Source organism: Dermacentor andersoni, chromosome 3 (genome assembly GCF_023375885.2).
Source record: "Dermacentor andersoni chromosome 3, qqDerAnde1_hic_scaffold, whole genome shotgun sequence".
Classification (NCBI taxonomy): domain Eukaryota; kingdom Metazoa; phylum Arthropoda; class Arachnida; order Ixodida; family Ixodidae; genus Dermacentor; species Dermacentor andersoni.
The window spans coordinates 39,981,847-40,005,636 of record NC_092816.1 but is presented as its reverse complement, the minus strand read 5'-3'; the positions used below and the strand labels follow the sequence as shown (position 1 = coordinate 40,005,636).

Here is a 23,790-nt window from a genome sequence, read left to right as displayed (position 1 = left end):
GCGCTCACCTCCGTGCCTCGCCTTTAATTATTCATAGGCGAATCGTAAGTACGCACACACAAACGGAAGAGGTTTCAGCGGTGGCGCTGCTTACCATCCTTCATCGCTTCTACATGACGGGTTGCATTTCTCCGCCTCAACAGTACAGAGTGGACAGCGGCTGGAAATGGCGGTTTGCGGTGGTGGTATACCTGTTGCATTTGGGATTTCACTGAGAGAATAAGGAATCGACGATGGACTGCTACGCAAGTAAGTGATTTAAGTGTCCTTTTTTGTTGTTGGTGCACGTCGCGCGTGCGAAATGCACTGCGATGGCCGGTGACGGGCTCAACTGTGTTGTGTGAGCATGCCCTGTCAATGCCCTGTAACGACATTCCCGCTTGGCCCATGAGGATTGATAAAGCCGCGGCATTGCGAGTCTGTGATAAATGGTGTAGCGTTTGTTGTGCTGATTTCATATAGAGTACATTGAGACGCGTAGGCAACATCAGCGACGATGTCGTCTGTAGCAGTTCGTTATGGGCTGTATGTGGCAGCTGGTGTACTGACGTTGGCATTCCAGTTTTGCAATGTGTTGTGATGTGTTCTTGGCATTCCAAAATAAAGTGAAGTTACTGTTCCCCTTAGTAATCTCTCACGGCGCGGTGTAACACTACGTTAGCAGTATTCGGCGACGCATTTCATCACAGCGAAATTCTATTTTTCCTTAAGAGGAAGCTTTAGCTCGGGCCCAACTCCGACGCGGCCTATTCAAATACATGTAAAACGCAAAAACGTTTTTATGAGATAACCCCTGGACCGATTTTGATGAAATGTGTCGCATTTGAAAGAGAAAGTTAAATTCTAGTGACTGTTGGAAGCGGAATTTCGATTTAGGGCTTGAATTTTCTTAAAACGATTTTCAAATATTTGACCGTTAGAAAAAAATAGAATCGCGAAGTTTACAAATTCATAGCTTTGCATCAAGAACTGATATCGCGGTTCTGTTAACGACATTGATTAGATCATTCAAAGCGGACAAATTCAATATGTCATTTCACATCTTACGTGAATTTGTTACGTTGGTTACAACGGTTTTGCAAAAGTTGTATTTCCCTATGATTAATTTTTTTTTATATTCATGTGTAACATATCAATTTTGTCCGCTTTAGATGTACTATTAGATGCAATTCACAGAATTGTATTATCACGTTTAGTGGTTAAGTTACAGAGTTGTAAACTTGATAGTTTTGTTTTTTGAAAATTTTGATTTTTGCCAATTTTTAATAAAAAATTGACGACCTAACTCAAAAATTCGAAACCACAGTCACTAGATTTTAAGTTTGTCTTTTAAATGCAACAAACCTCGTCAAATTTGGTGTAGTGGTTGCCGAGAAAAACGAATTCTCCTTTTACATGTATTTAGATAGGAGCACTCGAGCTAAAGCTTCCTCTTAAGCTTAGGACGTAGTGCGCTTGGCGTGCATAATCGATGTGTTCATATCCGTAATTGAAAGACTGCTTCTGGAATTGAAAGTCTGCTTGTGTATGAGGACCTCATAGAGCTTGTTGCATGCGATGCCCCTACATCACAATGAATGGACGGTGTAGCGTGCTTGCTGCCGTAACCTCGTGAGATCTGCATTGTTAGGTAACACTGGTGTAACACGCTGCCTTGGAACACTTTGGTATCGAGCCCGAGCAATCGTGAGCGATCGCACTTGAAAGTGTCCGCATGATACCCATTAAGGGTCGCTGGAGAAGAAATTCATTATTTTGCTAGCTGGTAATCGGCATCAGATGTTTCGCGAATTTTTGTTTTTGTTTTGTTTTTACTTCAGACAGCTACCAGGCTGACTACCAACGTTCTGACGCAATACGTCAGCATTTAACGTAATCTGGGAGTGCATTGCCTTCTGCGGCCGTAATTGTAAAGCAAGTGCATGTGATAAGTAATTTTTAACGTAACCTTGACACAGAATAGCGGTGCCCAAAAGTGTGTAATGGACATCCAAAGTTACAAATGCTCCAAACTGGTATAAAAAAATCAATAGATGTGTCAACACTGATGTTAAAGGCTGGTTCTAATACTGACCGCCTCTAGTTGCGTAGACTAATTTTCAGCATATACGCATCAATACAATAATTATTCTAAAATACATGTTGTGAGTTATGTAGAGCAAAATTTCTGCTGTTTTGCCGAATAGAAGGTGCTTCATGAAGTCTTTTTTTTAAATGAGTTGAACGATACAATTGAAGACACCAAACGATACCACAGCGATCGGTAATTCGGTGACAAGCTTATGTGCAAGAGTATTTGTATATGAAAATGTTTTTGCTTTACTGTGGACGACCGGTCTGAAAATACCTGATATTATTTGCTTCAATTGCAGCTATTGCACCAGTGAAGGATGTCTGTGTGCCGGTTTGTGCTCAGTTTCTCAGCCAGCGGGCCTGAGAAAGTGTGCCACAGCAGTCTGTCTAGTGGTGCTCTTTGTTCTGGTAAGCTGTGCCATTCTGTTGTATATCTGTCTTGCATATGCAGTCTTAATAGACAGTGACTGCAAGTGTTGGTGGAATGACGAGGCCTATGCAAGTAGAGTACTCAATTTTTGCAGATGCATTCAAAGGATAATTGATGATTTGTTTTCCTGTGGCAACAAATTGGTTCAGTATGAGCACGTCGACTTGAAAAGGATATTGTTTCATACCTGACTTGGTTGCACATATGAGTGGTGTTTAAAAAACACTTATAGTGCCAGAGTTCAAGATTTGAGGCAACAGATAAAACACGCACCAATAAAATAACTGTTTGTCTAGTGTTGGCTTAATGAGTATGCAAAAACACTGCACACTGATCGTTAGCACTGTCATGCATGGGCTCCATGGTAACTAAGATTAGCCACGAATAAGCTCACTGTGAGCTAGTGTTGAGTTAACTATAACAGGTGAGTATGCGATGATGTAATTAAGTGCAACATTGGAAGGCAACGTAACAATGTAAAATTATAGCCTGAGCTCGCAGCGGCGTTGCGTGGTCAGACGACCAAAAGATATGAATATTTAAAAGGGAACGAGCAGTGTTACTGCCAGTATGAAGTGATAGCGTTGTACACAGCAACATATTCCTTTTGTCCTGCCTGTGGCCCTGTTCGGTTCCCTTCCAAACATGCACCAAGCAGCCCAATTCAGAACGCTCCGGCAGGTTGATCTGAATACTTCAATTTGCCAAGCAGGTTAAGTGATGACACGCTAGCATAGTGGGAGCTATTGTGAAAGTTATGTCTGCTATGAAAATGTGGCATGAAGATACTTCAATGCTAATAATTTGGTGTACAACTGCTCAAAGCAGCATCAATAGCTATGTTGCTCCCCCATGTTGTGTCGAGGGTCTGTGCATGATTTGTAAGATAATCCTTGAGTCGTCGGTCGGTTTGTCCTACATAATTGCGGCTGCAGGACAGTGGGATATTGTAAACAGCACCAACCGTAGTACTTACGAACTCCAGCACATACTTTTTGATGTAAACTTCACGTGTTGCCCTGGTCCGGCTAACATTTTGTACGTGCCCAGATTGCTTGGCACTGAAAATAAAAAGGTAGTTTCAACTCTCTGAGCAATTTGCTTGAATTGATGGCTGCCTTTGTGCACAGATTGCATAACAGTCATAGGCCTTGGCTTTCACGAAGTTGTCTGACCTGAGACGTCAGCTACGTTCAACTCCATTAAATGCTTCTTGGCAATGCATGCTAAAAGGCAGTGCGAATGCACTGTTAAAAGCAAACATTCTACTTGGTTATGGAAGCTCCCCTCCACGTCGGGGTGGTACCAAGTGTTAAATGTGCTCTCCGGTGTTCCTGTAGCAACAACATGCTTCAGTGTTCAGATGCACCAATAGAAAAGGCAAAAACACCTTTGAGTACAGGGAATAGCTCCAGCTCGATGCTCACCACAGAAAATCTTCAGGCCCAGATAGTGGAGCTTGCCTTTCATTAGTGGTTTTGCTTACTTGAACATGCGTGGCACTTTGCAGGAGACATTAAAAAGTTGCTCAACGACTTTAATTGCGACTTTTCACTGCCGAGAACACTGTCAGCTAGTCGTAAAACACTAGCTGCTATAAGAACCAGCGTAGTAAAGGTATTCTGCTTCATTGGAAACTTTCTACCCTATATGACGTGAAGTAAGGCTACTAAATGGATTGAGTGATTTGTTTTCTGTCTTCTCTACAGTGCTAGATGGGCTCATGGAAGGGGGAAAACTACATTTCAATAGATGAAGTGCCAACAGAGACAGCACAGTCAGAAAGAACAAAGACAGGACAAGGTGCTACTTGCAACTGTTTATTGAGGTCAAAAGCACTGAATATATAGCTATGGGGAGAGGGGGAAGAAAAAAAAAAAAGGAGCACTGATTATGTGAATGCGCATGTGCAAATATATGGAAGATGTACATGAAGGGAATCATCAGATTAACCAAAATGTAAAACTTATCTAAAAACATGCGTTCATTTCTGTAAATAGTTGGAGACGGTGTGTCGACACAGGCGTCCCCTCTTTTCTTAGGCTGGTTGGCCTCCAAAAGTTCACGTGCCGCAGTGTCTTTGCTTTTAAACATGATTGTTGTATCAGGAAGCCTTGCTTCACGTACTTGCTTATTCTCATTCTCACATGCCTTGCAGTGAAGCAGCAAGTTTGAGCCATAACCATTTTTGAGTTAAAGCTTGTGCTCCTGCAGGCGTTCATTATACATCGGCCAGTCTGTCCGGTTTACTCCTTCCCCCACTTCAGTGGTATGCAGTATACGACCCCTTCTCCATACTTCACAAAAGGGTTTGTGTGTTTACTAGAACACTCCACTTTCTTAGTCATCATATCCAATCAGACGGCACAAATTAGCAAGTTTTTGGCACTCGGGAGAAACCACAGGAATTTTGTATTTCACGATGACATGTTTAAGATTATGCACTGCTTTGTGAGAATACGGTATCACCACTGGTTTAGCTTTCTTTTCCAATGTTTGACCTTCTTCACTGCTTCAGTTTCTTTCTTTTTGCACCTTTTTCAACAACGCCCCCGAAACATTGCTCAAAACCAAACAAGGAAAGCCAGCTTTCTTCAACTTCAAAATCGGTTCGTCAAAGGTTTTGTGTACCTTATGACAGCACAATTCTTTAAGAGTAAATTCAAGCACATAGTGGCAATCGCACGTTTAACAGTCTTGGAGTGCATAGACTTATACTGCAACAATTAATTGCAGGGTCGGTATACCGACCCCATGCCCGCAAGGAATTTCTGCCGGATCCAGTGGCGATAGCGTATTCTCACGAAGTGGCGCGTAATCTTAAACACGTCGCCGCAAAATATAATATTCCTGTGGTTTTTGCTGTGCCCCGAAAGCTTGCTACTTTGTGCCGCCTGATTGGATCTCATGAGTCTAAAAGTAGAGTGTTCCATTAAACATACAAATCCTTTTGTGAAGTGTGAAGAAGCGGTCGCCTACCATGGAAGTGTGGGAAAGAGTATATCGGACAAACTGGCCGATGTATTAGTGAACACCTGTGGGAGCACAAGCTTTCTCTGAAAAATAGTTATGGCTCAAACTTGCCACTTCATTGCAAGGCCTGCAGGAATGAGAATAAGCAAGTATGTGAAGCAAGGCTTCATGATACAACGATTGTGCTTAAAAGCAAATACACTGTGGCATGTGAACTGTTGGAGGCCAACCAGATTAAGAATAAAGGGGATGCCTGTGTCAGCATGCCTGTGTGTGAATATTTACACAAATGAATGCATGTTTTTAGATAAGTTTTAGATTTTGGCTAATCTTATGATTCCCTTCATCTTCTGTGTTCTCGCGCGTGCGCCTTCACACAAGCAATGCTTCTGTTTTTTTTCTTCCCCTTCTCCCCATGGCTATACATTCAGCTGCTTTTGACCTCAATAAACTGTTGCACGTAGCGCCTTGTCCTGTCTTTGTTCTTTCCTACTGTGTTGGCGCCTCATCTTCTGAAAGCACTGCACCAAGTAGCCCCACAATGTGTTCTACTGGAAAACTACTACTAGACAGTGATCTTCCATTTCTTGACTTCATTGTTTTCTTTGGTGAGTGTCATGTGCACTGCATCTTTGCCCCGTCTTTTAAGGAAGGAATTCTGCCTTTCGCATCAGCGCACTGTTCGGCTGTGAAGCTCTGTCACAGAAGCACGAAATAGCATCCTCAACAAGTCGAGGAGAACTTCTATACCTAGGTCTAATGTTAGCCTACAGTGGTGTGGCCACTGTTAGATCACATTCAGAAGGTCAGCCATAGTCTCAAAAAGACTGTTGGGAGAGCTAGAACATTTATTTGTCACGTCAAGCAATCTGGGTTCAAAAAGGTGAATCAGACCAGGCATTGACGCAAAGTGTAGCAAGAGGCACATGCAACAGTTCAACTGTGTGGTTGTTTACAACATCCCGTTGTCCTGCAGCTGCAACTAGGCAGGACAAATATGCCTAATATTTATTTATGTGTGCGTGTGTCTGTGTGTGTGTGTGCAATTAACCAAAAGTCTTAGCCTGCGCTCGTGTTGTTTGGCCTTCTCCCGTATTTTCATGTTGTCCCCAAGTAATCAGTCGGAGTCACATTCTTACAAAATTTGCGGTTATGAGATTTATGCTTTGGAACATGATCAGAAGCTACCAAATGGATGACATAACCCATCTACATGTGTTGGTGTAGATAAATGTGTCTGTGCAGTAGGGGTAGGGCATCATATGTGCTTGTTTAGCACTTATGCACTTTTGTTTCCAGAGCTTGTGACAAAGTGATTCAAACTATGTCTGTGAAAACAGTGCTGCTTGTTGCAAGGAAATGTTACAACACTTGTAGGTGACGCTCGGTGTTGTGAGAGGTTATAGAAACTTGCTTTCAACTTGCTTTTTGCAAGTTTCTAGAGCATTCTTTAAAGATGCTTCTTTAACTCCCGCGTGCATCGTGTTCATGACTCGCTATGAAACTGTCAACAAGTATGTCTTTTATGCCATCCGTTTCTAAAGATTACATGAATATAATTAACCCTTTGAGGTTCGATCTTTTTCGCCATTTTCGACCGCCCAGGGTCGATTTTTTTTATTGCAGATTCCAATTCTTAGGGACTTATTTAGAAAAAAAATTTACCGTAATTTTTCTAGGGTGTCCGTAGAGCAAGAAAAAAATTATTTTGCGTTGGTATATATGTACTCTTTATTCATGAATAACAATAATAAAAAGAAAATAAACCTATAAGAGCAAAAAATTTGATACATTGTTATAGTTCAAGGCTTTGAAAATGTGCACACGAGAATACTTTGCAAGACTCAAATTTTCCTGCTCTTACACTAATATGTACTATTATGAGCAATATGAAAGGGAACACAGGAAAGCGTAGAAAACACCCTCAGACCCAACTATATGGGTGATACGCAGCGGCCTCCTTCGGAAACAAAGTGGAAAGGGGGACGCTGTTCTAACAACTGTTCGCACTCCCGCCATGCGTATGCAAAGTGCGGAATTTCGCATCGCCAGCAGACAGTGATAACACTGTTAGATATTGCGTCACTAATAACCTTTTGCGTCGAATCGTTACAAGAGATAGCACTGTTCCGGACTGCGATATTGATGTATGGTAAATCTTCTAAACCGTGAAAAAAATGGTCTTTAAGGGTTAGCTCAAAATTAGTTTATTGGTGCTTGCCGAATATTAAAGAGATATGGAAGCAAATGAAATAAGGCAATAGCGTTATCGCAGCTTATCCTCGTCCTTTGTTTTGTTCATTGGTGGCCTAGTAACGCGTCATGCCACCATCGACTTGAACGACGGCCTCCATTCTTTGAGGCAAAGACGCGTAGAGAGCCTCGATGAATGCGGTATCATGCCGAAGGCGCGCTTCCACTCATGTTCTATTGCTTCCCATAGTTGGTCGGAGTTCGCCAATTCTACTGAGCTCTTCGAAAGGTTCACTTTCAGACGGCCCCAAACGTGCTCTATAATGTTCATGTCGGCACCCTTCGCGCACCACTGAAGTTGCATTACCCCTCGCTCTTCCAACAGGCGCGCCACGTCCTTCGATGTGTGAACGGGAGACAAGTCCAGCTGGAAAAAATAACACCCATCCTGGCGCGGCCCGTTCAACACATAGGGGATCATCTGGCGCTCGAGCAGAGTGCAATACACAGCACTGGTGAACCTCCCATCAATTCTCACCAGTGGGCCTAGGCCTGCGTGGGAAATCGCCCCCCAGACGCTCACAGACACGCGTCCACTGGCGGCCACCTCCTGGATATTCTGCGGACTAAAGTGTGTGTTTGCGGTCCACCACGCTCTCTTTCGTTGGTCCCAGCGGCTCGAGAACGTGGATGCATCAGAGAAAGCTACATACTTCTACCCACTCTCGCTCCAGCTGCGGTGTTCAGTAGCGAACCTCAGGCGAGCCGCTTTGTTGGCTGCGGTGAGCAGAGGTTTCTGTGCGGCGATGCGACTTCGCAGTCCTGCTTCTCTAAGCCTTCGTCGTACCGTGTTGTCACTCAAGTTCAAGCCAAGAGCACCTCAAACGTCCTTTGCACTTTGAAATGGTTTGTCGCTGACGGCAGCTACGATGCAAAGGTCGTGGTCGTTCGTTGTTGATCGAGGTCGTGTGCGGTGCGGCGCATCGTTTATGCGTCCTTCGTCTCGGTAAGCCTGGATAATCTGGTTGACCGTTTTCAATGGGCGGCTTGTCACGAGAGCAATATTGCACTGCGTATAACCTCTTTTAGACATTTCTATTATATCTTCCCGCTCTTTAAGACGATGAGCAAAACGTGAACAAGGTGAATGCAGGAGCCAACGTTTCGACAAGTGGACTTATCTTCTTCAAGGCGACATATGCTTTCCTTGCCACAGTATATATAGGTGGGGCCTCTCCAAAGGGGAGAGGGCGTGAGGCGGGAGGACGCGGATACGGGGAAATGTGTTAGCGTGTCGAATTGAAAATAAAGAAATGCTGTGTACAAGGTCAAAGGCAGGGCCCCCACCACCCCTACCCTGGTCTGTCAACACACGCGCGTTAGCCGGCGTGTCAAGGGCGTCTGACACGACGGCTGACAAAAAAAGAAAAAAAAAAGAAAGAAAGAAAAGGAAAGGAAAGGGAAGAGAAAAAGTGCACTCAAAAGTCAGCCAGCCGCATTCCCCCGTAATAAAAGCATGTTGTCGCCCTAGGTGCAAAACCTGCAGGCACCTTCAAAGTAACATTAAAATTAAAAGCACCGCAAATAGTTATACACATGAAGTCAAATCTAGCTTCACTTGCACGAGTTCGGATGTGATTTATATGCTTGAATGTTCCTTCTGTAAGAAAGAATATATCGGTGAAACAGGACAATCAATGAACTTCAGATTAAACGGACATCGCGCGGACACAGCTAAAAAGCTTCCCAAAGCTGTCGCCGAGCTTTTCAACCAACCAGGTCATAACTTTGATGAACTTAAACTCTACATCTTACAGTCAAATTTCCGTTCTGAACGAGAAAGAAAATACAGAGAATCATACCTTATCCATAAGTTCCAGACATTGCAACCAATAGGCATAAACGTTTCAAAGGGAGCTTTAGAATCTATTCGCTACGCTAAACTTCAAGCTATAGGCAACAACTCTTAGTTGGATTTCTTGGCGTATCCCCCCCCCCCCTCTTTTTGTCCTTTTTTTCTCCCCTTTCCTTTCCTTTTCTTTCTTTCTTTTTTTTTTTTTTGTCAGCCGTCGTGTCAGACGCCCTTGACACGCCGGCTAACGCGCGTGTGTTGACAGACCAGGGTAGGGGTGGTGGGGGCCCTGGCTTTGACCTTGTACACAGCATTTCTTTACTTTCAATTCGACACGCTAACACATTTCCCCGTATCCGCGTCCTCCCGCCTCACGCCCTCTCCCCTTTGGAGAGGCCCCACCCATATATACTGTGGCAAGGAAAGCATATGTCGCCTTGAAGAAGACAAGTCCACTTGTCGAAACGTTGGCTCCTGCATTCACCTTGTTCACGTTTTGCTCATCGTCTTGAATTTCCATCTCCCGCATTCGCCGTCTCCGCTCTTTAAGAGGCACTCGAGGCATCTTGAGGCTACAAATTCAGAGTTGACTGCTCTGCGTGGGCCATTGCAGTATGCGACGTGAATTTTTCTGAATGAACTTCGTGCAAGAAAGTCGCACGAGAAACAGTTTGTCAATGTTCTTTTTTCTAAATTTTTCTTTATTCTATTCCTCTCGTCATTGGTTCGAGCGTCGCCGCTGTTCGAGGTGCCACTGACAACCGAGTGCGTCAATTCAAATAAAGAATCGGTTTGAAATACAGGGCAAACTTTTTCTCGGAGTACTATCAAGCGGTTGCATGAAGAAAAAAAGGGAATGAAAGAAAAGACAGTGAATCGATGTAAGTCACTGGCAACGATCACCGTCTTATCGGCTGTCGGACGATCCTTGACGTAAGCTGCTCCTTTGTAGAAATGCCAGCGTGGTGGGAGTGCCAACAGTTAGTGGAAGAGCACTCTCCTTTCCCCCTTCGTTTTTCACAGCGCCATCCGCGTATCGCTCAGAGTCTGTTTCAAGGGTGTTTGCCATGCGTTCCTGTGTTCCCTTTCATATTGCTTATGATAGTACATCCATAGCGTAATCGAACTGTGTAGGTGCACGCACTCAAGAAAACTGTGCAGTTGTGTGCCCATCAAAAAAGCAAAACGTGTGACAAACTTCCGCTAATCTTCATCTTATCGCCAACCAGATGCAATTAGTTTTCGCGAGTCTCCAAAAAAAAGAAAAGGAGCAACAGAAGCGCATGCACGGCAGCATCCTTCCTATGCGCACCCTTGCGAGCACTAAATGAGTGAGAAACAAGCAGTAGCCTTTTGAGCGATTAGTAACGAGATAGCGATCAGTTTTGCAAGCACAAGAAGCCGAAACCGCCCACGAAAACAAAACCCAAACCACCACCCGCCCGCGCGCACGCCAATGCGCAAGCGGTAGTACGTAGACGTGCAGGAGCAAACTAGCGCTAAAACAAACCATGCAACGAAAACTGAGAGAGCGAGGCATGCAAAAGAAATTCCCTGTATTTCCACATAGTGGCAGCACATGACAGAAAAGAAAAGGTTAGGAAATTGTCGCGCGTTTTAAACCTGCAGACAGCGCCGTAAATATACGGCATCGACCATTTTTGTACTTCGCGGTGCGGTATATTTACGTCATTGACCCTCGAAGGGTTAAGGAGTCATGCTCCTTGAAACAATTTCCCGTAACAACATTGCAAAATACCACCTGAGGGTCTCGCATCTCTTACATCTGCTGTTTTGCACATCATAATTTAATAAAACTGCATTTAGTAGCTGCACAGCAGAGGCCCCATTTTGTTTTATCACACTCCTTTGTCTTTTCTCCACCTGCCCCAGATCTTATTTCAACAACTGCTATCTGGAGGCCGTCATAAAATTGCTTCAACATTGTTGACAGATTCCAATGTTTTTTCGAGCCATTCTCTCATGCGATCTAAAGAAAATTAACTTGATTAGCCTGACATGAAGATGAATTCGAAATAATTTATTTATTGCACTTGCTTTGTAGCACTGAACTGTTTCTTTTTTCAATATAATATTTACAATTCACCTTTGTATTGCTGGGTACCGGTAGAGATATGATTAGTTATTCACCAGAAAGGATCCTGAATTTTCCACCTTCTTGTGTAGGTTAGACACACACTTGTTGCACTTCACAAAGAGCAACTTGTGGTTTCTAGGAAATAAAGGCTTACTGAGAATTTTCATGCATCCAATTTGATTCTGTGTACTAGCATGTTTGTATTAGCATGTATTTCATAGAGTTGAGGCTCCATAAAAGTACATTCTGTCATTCAATGTCTGTGACATGATTAAGCAGGTTGACCATATCTAATTAGAACTTCCTATGTTCTGGGGCACTTGTTTGCAACTTAAATTATGTAGTTTGGTGCTGTCAGTGTAAGCCTAATGTTGTTTTTTGTTCTCCCAGGAAGGAGGCAAGCATTACTGAGGAGCCATTTGACCTGCCGCCACACTAATATTGTATTTGGTAAGGTCTATTACAGATCTTATTTCGTGTAGTATGTGCTATAATTGTGTACAATGTGTTTGAAACTTCAGTAAGTGGGCTGTTCGACAACACGTGTTTACAAATTAATAATTATAAAAGATGTTCAAGGTCATTAGTGATACAACTGCTGCTCACTGCTGAATTTTTTTCCAAATTAAATGATGAGCCATCCAGCAAGTGCGGCTCTCCTGGCTAATTATACAAACTTTCAAATACGGTTAATTTTTTATCACAAGTGTACAGCAGTCGGGGACAACTGTTATCAGCGACAATTTCATTATATTTACTTACATGCAAAAGTGGGTCAAAGGTCAGGTGTACTTATGAAGTTTCATGAAACAAGTTCATCATCATATTGCTTACTTCATTGAAAAGTTTGTCGCGGAATTCTCATTTCCATGAACAGATCAACAGTTGTCGAACGATAGTCGTCTCTATAGCCAATGTTTGGGCAAGAGGCTTGTCTTCAGAGCACTAACAAGAGACTTTGCCATGCAGCTTGAGCTGATCAGTATGAAGAGATTACATAGGATAGGAACACAAAGCATTAGTGGGCCTCTTCGATTATCAGTCCTTGACAGTCCTGGACTGCTTAGCACTGCTGTCCCGCATTCGATTGTCTCAATCAGCTTCGGAGGCCCCATCCACCAGTCCGAGAGCAGCCAGTATCGCATTCGTTTTACCAGAAGTCACAGACTCTGCGGACTCTCAGCGCTGTCAGCAGATATTTGTTCAGACATATGCAAGTATCTAGCAGACGGCGGCTGTCTTAAAAAGATGGACGTGGGCTTGACGCCATGTTTTAAATGAGGCTGTGTGTTTATGTGTACTTTGCACATTCCTGACAGCAAATATCATGCACTCAGCTATCGCTTCCGTTAAATCGATGCTTCGTGTACCATAATGCGAGGTTTTCATGAGTGGTCTAATTGCTGCAACCTTAGTCCTTGTGTTTTCTAAGGCAAAGCACAGTGATCAGGCGCAAATGCTTGCTTTTCTTGATGTGTTTCGTGAAATCTGTCATGCTCACTGCTATATGCATAGTAAACAGGTAGGTTTTGCTTTTCAGATGAGTGAAAATGGTGGACGAGGAAACGTATCACATTGCATGTAGATATTTAATGCTGGTAGCTGGCATGGCATACAGGGTGTTTCACGTAACTTGAGCCAAACATTGAAAATATGCAAATGCCGCGTAACTGGACAGAACCAAGGTAATGTTTGCCCTCGCTTCGAGATACTCATTTTTCTTTTCATTTTGCCAGATTAAATAATTAGTATTCGGTAATTAATCAACTTCTCAAATATTATGATTAATACATGCAACATAAAAGTGCTTTTCCTAGCGTGAAAGAAGCCTGCAAATACACACTAAATTGTTGCGGGACTGTCCATTCGCAGCACTTTGCGTGTATTCGCGGGCTTCTTTCTCGAAAAAACACTTCTACGCAGCATGTCTCGAACAACAGAAAGCTGTATGGGGAGCTTTTCATGTTGCTCTACAATTTTCTCATGAACACTTCTAATCTAATTATAATATTTGAAAAGTTGATTAATTAACGAAGATGAAACATTTATTTTCGTGGAATGAAAAAATATCTGAGTATCTCCAAGTGATGGCAAACAACATTACCTTGGTTCTGTCGGTATACGTCACATTTGCACATTTTTATTGTTTGGCCCAAGTTACGTGGGACAACCTGTATAATCAGAGCTTCACCGATTGCTGTTTACATGTGTGCTGATCCCTTCTGTTACCCAAATTGAAAATTTTGCTTTTGGATGTGCAGGATTAGTAGACAGTGTAGATGCGCTCTGTCCTAGACACACGTCAGGCCTTTAGTAGACGGTTTCACGAGCTTTGAGGATATCGGCCTGTGCTTTGTGGGTGAACAGTGATGTGGCACAACTGTGTTTTTGCTTATTTTTGTGTGGCAATGACGCTTAAATTTTACAGGAAATGAATGAGCTGGCTTAAATACAGCGGTTAAGGGGCCCGAAGAGCGAGAGCCCGATGTAAACTGAGCTTTGTTAGCATGTTCAATCTGCTCAGGCTGCGATTCCATTATGCAAGCTTTATGGTTGTGTCGGCGACATGGCCTCTGAGACTGCACCATTTTAATGACCACGCTACTGAATTTGCTGGTAGGGCGCTATCTACGAGTAGCTAAAAGCATGAGGTCACGGGATTGAATCCCGTCCACGGTGGCCGCATATCAATGGGGGCAAAATATGAAAACACCCATGTACTCAGATCTAGGTGCACGTTAACGAACCCCAGGTGGTCGAAATTTCTGGAGTCCTCCACTACGGCTTGCCTCGTAATCAGAAAGTGAATTTGGCACCTAAAACCCCATAACTTAAGTAGCTAATAGCAGACAATAGCAGCCAGGAGAGCGACTTCCAATGACGGTGCTTTCAAACAAAACCTCGGACAGTCCCAGGCAGCAGGATCACATGACTGTGATGCGCCCTTCTGTCAATGCAAGCCAGACCAGAAGCCGCAGGTGGTTTGCGGACAGTCTGGGACTGCATAATCGAAGGGGCGCAGTGCTTTCACATGCATCATGTCCGCTGCGGGACGAAGGCCTTCCCTAGTAATCTGTAAATATGTATGGCTTGCGCCAACTGACTCCATCCTATGCTTGCATATTTACAAATTTCATCATGGTGCCTAGTTTTTTACCGTCCTCAACAGCGCCTTTCTTTTTATTTATCATGCATATCATTTTTTGTCGTTCCGTTGCTTGTTGAGCAAGCCTTCATTCTCAAGATCCATTTTTATCATGCCAGGTTTCAGTCTCTTAGGTTAATTTTAGCACAATGCAATGATGGTACTTTTAAGACTAATGGTAAGCTATAGATGGTGACTCAGTAATGTGTGACTTAAGTCTTCTAAACAATTTATAGTCTTTAAATTTTCTTGTACTGATCCAGGACTCCTGCGACTAATTGCCTTAAGTAACATACTTCATTGCCTTCTTGCCCTAGATCATATAACTGGTGCCTTCTTGCAGGCCTTTAAAGTGGCAACATGTGTACTGCAGACAGTAGGGCATGTTCAGATAAATTCAACTGGACATGCCTAGCGATCACTTTTAATTTTGATTTAAAAATTTATTTTGCTGCCCGAGCCTAGTGACAATGAAATCAACCTTAGTTTTCCAAGAAAAAAAAAAGGTGCCTCTGCAAAAAACAATATAGAATGATCTGTATAGTTAGAAGCATTTTCCCTGGATTTTACCGAATCTGCATTTTGGATAGATCCGAAGAAAATAGTGTTGTCGCTGCGGCTTTAAAAATATTTTGTACCAGACTGCAGGCCAATATCATTAATTCCAACTAATTACCACAGAGTATCCCCACTACGGTATAAAGAAGAAAAATTTTGAAACGAAACATTGCACAAATTGGCCAAAGCTTTTTTCTTTGCATTTACTAACAGCACGTAATTTGGCCATCCTGTTGCCATGAGTCGTAGAAATTTGAGCGAATAGTTCTGTCCTCGTTGGCTCTCAAAATCTACGGAAAGTGGTTATGTTTAGGCATGTTAATGAATTACTCTACTTTAAATTTTTTTAGGAGAGGCTTGATTCATTTCAGAAATTTCCCGAATTAAGCGCATTCACATGAAGCAATGCAATCTGGAAAAATATGTTGCATTATTTGTTTCGTTATGGGATTGCAAGTCAAGAAACGGACAGAATAAACAGCCTGTCAGAGCCATGTATGGGGTCCAGGCATAATTGCAGGCTTCTTTACAAAAAGGGCGAATTTTTCGGTGAACACAGTGCAATATTATAACTTTTTATGAAGATGGGAAGGGTATGTTGATGCATTCACGACTGTAACTTTTAATTTTCACTGCTTGAGTAAAAAGAATATTACACATTGATACTTCTTCCATGACACAACAAACCATATCCGAAAGGGGCTGACAGCTGTTGTGACACAGTTGTGGTGCAAGCATGGTTTTTTTTCTATTGTTGCTATTCTACCAGCGTGTCAGCTGGAAAATATCTTTGGCTTGCTTGTTCAGCATCGGAAGTAAACAACATGCATGGTTTGCGCTTGTTTCAAGAGTGCTTCATTGTTTTGGGAAACAGTAAAATCTGCAAGGTAGTTCAATGGAGCAATGGAGCAGTGAAAGTTGAAAGCTATGGTCTGCAGTATGTGGCCATGGCAGCTCTACCTAAATATGGGAGATGTAATCTCCGAATGTCATAATGTGCACGTGACATCTTTGGCTGTTCCAAGCAAACCATCAATTGACTTAGGGCCTTCCTATCTGAAGCTTTTTATGCTATAAGGCTACGAATGATTATATACCAACACGGCTGAGTCTGAACCATTTCTTCTGACAAGAGCACTTGTAGTGACAGTTGTGAATACGAAATCATTGTTTGTCTGAGTAACAATAGTGATAATCATGGTAAATAATTCAACAGCCTTAATTGATTGGTGTTTCTTTCTTTTCAGGCAAAGCTGAAGGCTTCTGCAAGCAGCCAGTCATTCCAAGTTTCAACCAATCCTTCCTCTAGTCAGCCAATTTCTAGTGTCTTGCGGAAAGGACTTGCGCAAGAGTGGACACGGGACACTAAAAAGGCGACAATGACAGGCGTAAACTTCCAAACGGTGTTCAATACAAAAAGGTATGTATATGTACTCTTGCACACTTGATCATATTCTGTTACAATCGTGCAAGTCAACATGGTCATCACAAATAAACGCGCGCACCAACGCCTAAGGCGACTTCCCGCATACAGACCCCAGATATTCAAATGCTTTAACAGTCAGTGCTATAGGGATGGCTTGCTAACGCAGTTGCATTCTGCAATAGCCGCTGCCTCAATGATGAGTCTAGTGTTTTCTTTCACACTGCTTGCTATTATTTCTGTTTTTTCAAACAGTCGATGACATTTGCATTGGGAGCAATGGATTCCAAGGAAACCTTCTTTCCCTTTTTGTACTTTCCGATTATGTTCCTGTAGTCTCAAGTTTAGGGAACTTCCCATTTGTCCCACGTAACGCTGCCCGCAGGAAAGAGGTATGCTATACGCTATTCCTCTTGAGCATTTGATGAAACCCTTTCTGTGCACAATGTTGCATAATTTTGATTGTCTGCTGACAGGGCTGGTTTTGGCACATAACTTAGATATAGCTTGCGGGGCGCGGAAGAAATGACCAAGACTGCAGTCCTTTGGCCTATTTTCTTTAGTTACACCTATGTGATACTGTTCGCAGGAATCTAGCAGTCATCCCATACATTCACGCTATCTTGCATAAACTAAAGAAAATAGGCCAAAGGGCTGGAATTTTGGTCGTTTTTCCCGCACACAACAAGTTATCTCAGTTATGTGCCAAAGCCAGCCCTGTCAGCAGACAATCAATTTCATGCAACATTGCTCACAGAAAAGGTTTTGTCGAAATGCTCAGGGGGAGTAGTGAATAGCACATCTCTTTTCTGTGGGCAGCGTTACATGGGACAAACGGGAAGGTGCCTAAATATGAGACTACAGGAACATAATACGAAAGTACAAAAGGGAGAGAGGGTTTCCTTGAAATGCACAACTCCCAATGCAAATGTCATGCACTCTGAAAAAACAGAAACAATAGCAAGCATCGCACAAGAAAGCACTAGGCCCATCATTGAGGGGGCAGGTATCGCATCAGGCAATTGCGTTAGCAAACTATCCCTAGCGTTGACATTAAAGAATTTGCATACCTGGGGTCTGTACGTGGGAGGCCGCCTTAGGCCTTGGGGCGGTTTTAGTACGCTCTTGTAACTGATTATGATAAAGTGCACAAGAGTATGTATACACGCCTTTTTGTAATAAACACCAATTGGAAATTCGCACCTGATCTTGTCACCTTTTTAATGTCCCGCGTTCACTCTTGCGCTGGTCACTTCAGCATGGAATACCAACTAGCCCGGTCTCACACCCTGCTTTCTTCAGTAAAGCAGAATAAACACAGTTTTTTTCAGAATCAAGTGGCTTGTTGTTTCTCGAACACAAATCTGTATGTATGCTGTGCACATATCGGGTGTAGAACCCAAGTGCAACATGACAACACTGACACGAAGAATTAGCGTTGTAGAAAACAATGACACTAGGAGGAAACATGCAAACACAGCACGTTCTGTGTGGTGTATTTCCAGTGTGCTATGATTTCTGCCCCATTTCCAGCTATATCTTAAATGATGTTGCAGGTTATCCACATTCTAATGTACGACTTGGGTGGTTCATTGCCCAAAATAACTTATTCCAATGAACGAAACAATTTGGCTTGAAAACACGAGCATTCAAATCCCTGTTTCTTCATTACCAAAGTACGGTCATGTACTATAATCACAACAATGGGGCTCAATTTACAGCATTTCCGTTTTATGGAACTCACCGTTTTTCATATTTGCAAAATACAGTCAATTCTGTGATCACAACTACGGAGCTCACCGTTTTCCATTTAACGGAAATAATTTTTACGGCCTGTCCGTTCTACAGAAACACCGTTTTCCATTTAACGGAAATAATTTTTACGGCCTGTCTGTTCTACGGAAACACCGCTTTTTATTTAACGGAAAAGTGTCCGGCAACGTTTTACCTGCAACATTGATCGTAAACTGAAGAAATCTTTTTTACGTTCGAAGTCAGCTATAGCTGACTTCGAATGGGTTTGGCGTATCTGGCATCTGTGTATTTTGTAACCACTTCCAGAAAAAAAATGGCCTATTCGATCTTCCGGAGCGCTGTAGCGAGTCAAAATATGTATCGTGATATAGCTCTTAACCAAACAAGAAGCGACAATTTATCGCAGGGTAGCTAAAGTTAATGTTATGGGCGTAATCAGTGCCAATGCAGCTGAAATTTAGCCACTATGCATTACAACCCTGTAAAGGGTGCACCGCCTTAGATATGGTGATGTTGAGGCAAGGCCCCCCTGCGGCACACTTTGGGGAGAGGGAGCGAGTTCACTTGGATAAGCAGGGCGCGCGCGATACAACGTTGTCTGGAAGGTGCTTTCATCGCTGCCCACAAGAAGCGATAGTTAGCCGAAAGGAAGGTAAAAAGTAATGTTAGGGAGTAATTATCCTCAATAAACGCGAACATTAACCACATTACACCGTAAACTTCACTTTCTCCGGAATCGGCCCACGTGGCCTCAAGAGCGATAAATGGAAACGCTCGATCAAGTGTCGGCGCTAAAGAAGACAAGGTCAACGTAATTGCGTGTGAAATTTGATGCGAATAAAGTTAAATATGAATGAAAATTAACGGGAAAAAGAGACAGAATTAAGGGCGATATACATATTGAACATCTAATCATCGAATCGTTCAAACCACCGTGTACGTCGACCTCGTCTTCTTCAGCGTCGATATTTGGTTAACCTTCTTCGTTTTTTTGCTAAAATATCTATTATGTATTCAAAAGAGGCGTGCTAGAGATGGTCCCGAGCTGAAGCTTTTTCTTAATATGTTTGTTATCAGCGTTATTTATAGATACCTAATTCCGCGCTAGCGCGAACGTTTAGCAACTGAAATCTGTTGCTGTTGCGAGCACAGTAGCGGGAAATGGGCAGACTAAAGATAGAAATATCAAAACATCAGAAGAGTATTCCCATATCCGCTGAATAAAAGAAAAAGCTTTTAGCCGCCTTCTGTTGATTTCGACGACGCTGTCAGCTGATAAGTACTATGCAGTTATGGTGCGTGACAAAATTTAAATCGTGCGCCTACAAGGTTCAGATAAATATTCGCTCGCAGATCTTCACAATCCGTAATATCTCCTTTTACTTGGTGCTCGCTGGTTCTGATGCCTCCTTGTTAACTTTGCAGTCTGTTGCAGAACGCTGCGTTCCCATTGGCTACTTACTAAACGAGAGGTATGTTAGCCATGCTACGCTATAGCAATGGCGTCCACCCCACTCCAATGCTCGTGCGCAGGCGCCTCAAGATGGCGCCACTGCCTCATATGACCTGTGCTCATAGGTTCATTCGCCATGCCATCAGAACAGTGGGCTATTTATTTTTAAAGAAACGGCGCCATAAGCTGTTAAACGCCGGCTGCTCAACCTCGATCTCCCATCATTTTCGGCGACGCACAGTGTATCCAACAATATACGGGTATCATATCGTTAACGTATTTTTCGTGAACAATTGTAACCTAAATGTGATACGTCGTCCCTGTTACCTCTTGTTGAGACGAATTGTTGTTTGTGCTGCTTCGTTTTTCGAGAAGTCGCAAAGTCACGCGAAAGAAAAGAATATTACATGTTTTCCCCGTTCGTCTTTCGTGGCACCACTGCGACCGCATCTCACTCGTGTGTTTCTATGAAAGCATGCATCATGTTCTCCGACTCTCGATTTTTTTGCCACACAGGAATGGTATGGAGACTTCAGCCAGACGCGCGTGCGATTTGCTGTCCGGCGGACGAGGAAGGAGGTTAAGGGATGAAAAGAAAGAGAGAGAAAGAAAGAGTGAAGCGTTCGCAGTGCGACCACGTGGGGCTGCTCGTTACGCCTTACAATCTGTGAATGAGACCAGTCGATTTTGTTAGCCGTGGTAACGCTGGAAAATATGCGCTTGCCGCATCGCCTTTCGTCAATTCATGAAATTCTTGAAATTTGTCAAGTCTTGGAGCTTCAAGAGTGTCGTAAACTAGGCTCCTATTCACAAAAAGGTCTTACACAAAAAGGTTTCCGAGCCACGGTGGAATTGTCGGCAACGACAGCGCAGATGAAGACGCTCGCTTGCCTCATGAAAAGCATCAGCGGGTACCTATGGCACTCTCGAGAACGGATGCTGCGCGGAAACTTCAATCACTGGCTCGGCAAATCACACTACTGCGATGGAATTCAACGGGTTTCACCAACTCACGCTTACACTCTCTCGACCCTACCTTGCCACTTGGCCTGCCACGTGCACTCCCCCGACGCGAAACAACTTTACTATATCGCGTGCGGTTCGGCGTCGCCGAACCGCACGCGACATAGCAATAGGCCTATTGGATAACAGAGTGCTCTCGGAGAAAAAGAACCTGGGACCACGGCCTGTCCATTCTTGCTTGCGAAAAGGCCACAAGATCCCTTCTGCACCTCTTGAAAGCTACGGGACTGTACGAGCGCTTGTCACACCGGGCATGCGAGTGACTCTGTGAATAACTCACTCTATAATTTTTATTCTCTCCGTTTATCTTTTCCCCTCTTCCTGGCTCTGTCTGAGCACACGCTTCGCCTGACCACGCGTGGTAAAATGCCCCACGCTTTGAGGTTCCGGCGCTGGTACGTAGGTTAGTATAAGGTAATCCTGCCCATAATATCTGAGACTCCTGATATCTAGGCTCGTACTCTAGCTAAGCGCGGCGTGCTGACAGTACTGTTGAAGCCGTGCTCTGTGATCTGCTCTTTCTCCAGAACTTCTTCTTTGGCGCCTACTGCGGCGTAAACGGCTTGGAGAATGGCAGCCGAGCCCCAATCTCACTAATTTATAGCCCCTCGTGGGCATTACTTGCCAGGCAATTTTGGGGAGGGGTTTTCGTCTGGGCTACATTGGCTGCCGCGTTAGATAGAGGCTGCCAGCGGTTTCCTGCAGGCAGCCTTCTTCAGTGCCGTTCACGGATGTGATGGCTTGCCGCAACTTGCCATCAACTTATAATTTCTTTATTTCAATAAGTAAGTACAAGAAATTTACTTTGCGTTGTCTTTGGTGTCTTTGTTGGCTTATTATGATATGTGCAAAAAAATTGGGCCGCTCGGTTTATTGCCTAGCAGAGGTATGCGAGAGCACATGGGTGCACCAGTTTCCTTTACGCCAATGACGCTGAAATGAAATGGTGAAACTTACAGCACTTCATCACCTCTTTGCGAAAACATCACTTCACATAGATTTCCAAATGTGCGTTGCAACGGCCTTCTGAATCAAGCAGGAAACCTATTTTATTACCATTAGAGAGGGGTGCAGAAACTCTCGTCTTCCCGAGTGCGCCTCCGTAAATTGTCAATAACGAAGCAGCGTTATGCCATTTAAACATGAGTGGCAAAGTATGGCTCGCACTTGTTGCCGACAGATCGCTAATCTTGAACCAGCAGTATGTTTGTTAGACAGTATCTCTAAGGAGTCTTTACATCCCTAATACGCGCTAAGAGTAAGCAGGCAGTAGGTGCAGAACGTTGGGAACCGGTCCTGATGCCAATTGTTAAGCACTCTGCATGTAACTGGGTGCGAAGCCAACACCTTGAAGCGTTGAGTAGTATAATATATACGCTCTAGCCGCTACAGCTGCTCCGCGGCTACATAAAAGGCTTGCGAATACCTTTTGTGCTTAATTGACCACAACTAACCGCATCGTAGTGGCGCGCCATGTCGCAACGTGACGATCAACCTGGACAACTCCAACCACCGGCAAAGAGGAGCACCCCCTCGCCTCCCAGCACTGGCCCATCTATGTAATAGGTTGCTCATGTAACTGGTGATCAGGGTACAATCGCAAACCGGTTATAACTAGGACGGTACTTGAAGCAAACATCGTCGTGTTTTACGCACAGCAACACCTGTAGAACGGTATACATTGTTAGAGAAGGTCTCATATTCATTCAGTGTTCATTGCGGTTTACCGGGAATGGTTTTGATTTAGTTCAACTCCAAATGGAGAAAATAAAGGTTCCAACCTGCTTGAACCACTTCAGTTTAATTGGCCTAAGCGAAGAATATACACAGAAAAACAACACACATATATTCTGCACAAATCCTTGGCGCTACTACTAAAGGGCACTATAAGCTAGATTTCGCGTGTCGACCGCACGTACTATCGCGCTCAGTTTGAGCTACAACATGCGAGCGCGTTGCAGAGCGCTTTCCTAGTTTGGAAAAGGGCTCTTATCGGTGTCGTGTTCGCATCTTATATCGTTGTCACACGTACACCTTGGATCGCAATCGGTAGTGATCCGCATCATATTTCTTGATCGTGAACAATTGTCCCTGCTACACGGTCTAACTATTCGGAACGAGTCATAACACTTTTAGAACTAGAGTCCCAAGACTTTGTAGCTTCAAGTCGCGTTTCGTGGGTTTCTCTTGGGTTCGAAAGAACATCAACATCCGATTTTTACAAGTGGGACAAAAGCAGCATTGGGTTGCGCGTTCGGGATGCCGCAGTCGTGAAATAGAAGTTGCTTGAATGCGAAAAACCAGTAACAAGATGAGTCTTTTAACAAGTGAAACCGAAAGTAATGCATTCCTTAAAAAAAAACAAGGCTTGGAACAGATTGTAGTGAAAATAATGACTCTAATAATATTTGTACGACTTATCTCCGCCCTCTTAAAGCCAAGAGTTATCAAATGATGCCGACCCAAGGTCAGCTAGCGCCTTCTTGCCTTGTCCAGAGTATTCACACCGGACAAGCGATACAGCGGGGAGCGGCACTAATCAAGCGGATTTCTAAACGAAAATATGACAAAACACTAATCATGAAGAAACATAAGTGTGTGTGTTAATGGAGTCAAGCTTGCATTCTTTAATTTTGCAGTCAATTTATGGCTGCACCTTTCTTGAGGAATTCAGAAATTTCGTCATCAATCAGCTTCAGGAATTTTGTCATCATTTGCGCGCCCTGTCTTTTGCTTATGTTCTTCATATTAACCAATGTAAATTCCCCGAATTTGATACTTGGACTTCATTGACATCCCCCAGAGTTACCGTCG

General features: G+C 43.5%; 1 protein-coding gene and 1 long non-coding RNA gene across 3 annotated transcripts in view; both read left to right on the top strand.

Annotated features, from left to right (window-relative positions):
* LOC126517575 (RING finger protein nhl-1-like) overlaps positions 1–23,790 on the top strand; it is a 124,683-nt gene that overhangs the window by 41,509 nt on the left and 59,384 nt on the right. The window lies entirely within an intron of this gene.
* LOC140216706 (uncharacterized) lies at positions 155–18,078 on the top strand. The gene is made up of 4 exons (XR_011893340.1): positions 155–249; positions 2,373–2,481; positions 12,010–12,069; positions 16,570–18,078. It is a non-coding gene; the product is annotated as an uncharacterized lncRNA (long non-coding RNA).